The following is a 2,969-nucleotide window of genomic DNA, read 5'->3' on the forward strand; positions in this document are numbered from 1 at the left end:
CCGTCGAGTTCAGGTCACTGAGCCTCAGCGGCCGTCGGGTGCCGAGCACCGGGCTTGGTTTCGTGGGTAAACATGCGCTCGGTATAATGATTGTACTGTTTCTAAGAGCTCTTGGTGGCTTTTTGAGAATACTATGGGTGGATATTGATCAGAAAAGAATACTCTTCCAATTTACGAAAATTTGATTGTTACACGTTTACACTATCAATCGTCTCTGCCGGAACAGTTGCCCACCAGGACAGAATACTGGACATCGCAGCTTTTATACACAGGGCTACAACTCCGTATATACGAAAGGTACGGAGACGGCGGCTCAAGTCCATTCAGCGGTGGCTCCATATCGACAGAATTGACGCAAGACGTAGGTATAGAGTGTCACGAACTTGATGCGCGGTTGGCGCGGTCTTGTCCCTCCATGCCCCTCCTGAGTGCTGAATGGATGTAATTTCAACGGGTCCGGCACCAGGGCATCTGGACCAGGGCACTCGGCATCTAAATCGGCCATCCCCCGGTATCTGAAGACTTAACCCTGACCCTGAAGCCGCTCAACCTCAGGCTGCAACCCTAACTTACCGTCATCCATAAGTGATGCAGCTGGATTTCGACAAAACCCATCCAATCTGGACCATTCAGGACTAGAGATTCAGACTTTTCAATGATGAGGCCGTGAGGCGATATAAGCCGTTTTCACGACGGCCATCTGGTACACATTTGGTTCACATCTGGTGCAGATTAGATGCATATTTGGTCAAATTAGGTGCACTCGCCGTATAGCCCGTCGTGAAAACGGCTATTAGAGCTCTTCTTAGTCACTAACCGTCCCGACAAGCAGTTCTGGGCCAACAGCAGCTCAGAGGCGCTGCACCGTCAAGACGGTGAAGCACCCACTGGGCACTGGGGATTCTCGTTTGGGGCATGATGGGCTACAGAGGCCTAGTTGAGCTTCACCAGGTGCCGCGGGGACAGACCATGTGGCCGCTGATAACTTGTCAGCGAGGTGCTGGAGAACACTGACGCAACTACGATGCAATACATTTCGGGACACAAGTACAACATCCCGCAACAATTTCGTGACACCCTGTATTCGTGACCGTGGAATGTGTCACATGTGCCCACAACACATGTGAAATGTGTTGTGGACACAGTCACAGTGGAACGTTTATGATCAACGCCTGTAGTCAACAAAAACGGTGGAATATATGGAAACTCAGGCATTTTGCAAAATGCCTGGCGGGTCAGGCATTTTGTAAAATGCCTAGGCAGTTTGCAAACTGCCTAGGCAATTTGCAAAATGCCTGGCGAGTCAGGCATTTTGCAAATTGCCTAGGCATTTTGCAAAATGCCCGAGTTTTCACTTTGCCTGTAACATATATATATATATATATATATATATATATATATATATATATATATATATATATATATATATATATATATATATATATATATATATATATATATATATATATATATGTTGAATACTTGAATACTATACTATACTTGTTTGAATACTATACTTGTTTTATGAAACGAGGCCCAGGACGCGCCGTTCTCCCTCGTTACGTAAGTTAAGTACGGTAAGTTACGAGGCCCAGGACGCGCCGTTCTCCCTCGTTACGTAAGTTAAGTACGGTAAGTTGCGATGAGCATGGTATACCTTGTTGGCATCATTAGATCCACACAGGGCCTTGCTTTCAACCACAGAACTGTATTTTCCAGGGTTCTTCAAAATGGTAAAAACATATTGCTGGCACTTTGGCAGCTGACACCGGGCATGACATAAAAGCTGTGTTTTTCCTGCTCGACGACATCTTCTTGAGGTGCCGGTATCGCACTGCCAGGATGCATTTCGTCGTGCTATTGCTGCGGGGATATCTCTGCCGTGTCTTCAGCTGCCAAATCGTGAAATTCGCTCTTACCTCACCAGCCTCCCGTGAAAGTGAAGCGTCTGATTGGCACGGAGACAGTGCGGACTGCTTCTTCGCTTTGTACACAGCCTGTCCTGGTGATTACCTGCATGGTGACGGTACCGGCAACTGTCCTGGTGATGACCGGCATGGTGACGAAGATCCTTTCACGCTGCTTCAATGTTGAGGGGGCGCCGCCTTCTCGGCTCCCAAGTTGGGGGGGGGGGGCAAGCGCCTCCGCTGCCCCCCCCCCCCTGTTCCCGTGTCTATAGGCTCGACTGTCGGTGTCGACGGCTCCGGCTCGACTGTCGGTGTGGACGGCCGATCGTCGGCTTTCACAGGTGGTGAGTCGGCTCCATCTGCAGGAACAAACAGAAAAATGTCGATATAAAACAGGGCCACATTTACTTGGACGGATTACTTAGCCGCCACAAATATATAATAAACGAGTTGAACGGCATATATTTATCAAACAAGACATATATTTGCACACAAACACCGAAAAACTTCAAATAGCTGCATACCAAGCTGTCTGCGCTTCTTCTTTTTCTTCTTGGGTTCGACTGTCGGCATCGACGGCTCCGGCTCGACTGTCGCTGTGGACGGCCGATCGTCAGCTTTCACAGTTGGTGAGTCGGCTCCATCTGCAGGAACAAACAGACAAATGTCGATTTAAAACAGGGCCACATTTACTTGGACGGATTAAGTACCCACAACAAGTGAGCAATAAACGAGTTGAACGGCATATATTAACAAAACAAGACATGTATTTATACGTTAGCAATTATAGTAGATCCAAAACTTTGTTATCAATGAATGTTTGCTGTGGTTATGCTGCTTCCAATAATATCTTTGCCATTAAGAGGTTTGAAACGAATGTACTTAAAAGAAGAAAGTTGAACTTTCCGTTGGTGACGAAAAGTGCGAGATAAACTAAAAATACATCTCGAATGCTTACTGCTGCTTGTCCGGCGCATTCTCCACCGTGGCCATCACGGTCCCAAAGCGGCCGCCACGGGCCGTGAAGTTTGCGGCCGCCTCGCCGAAGGCCTGACGCCACAC

Source organism: Amphibalanus amphitrite, unplaced genomic scaffold (assembly GCF_019059575.1).
Source record: "Amphibalanus amphitrite isolate SeventyFive unplaced genomic scaffold, NRLGWU_Aamphi_draft 000054F_arrow, whole genome shotgun sequence".
NCBI classification, from domain to species: domain Eukaryota; kingdom Metazoa; phylum Arthropoda; class Thecostraca; order Balanomorpha; family Balanidae; genus Amphibalanus; species Amphibalanus amphitrite.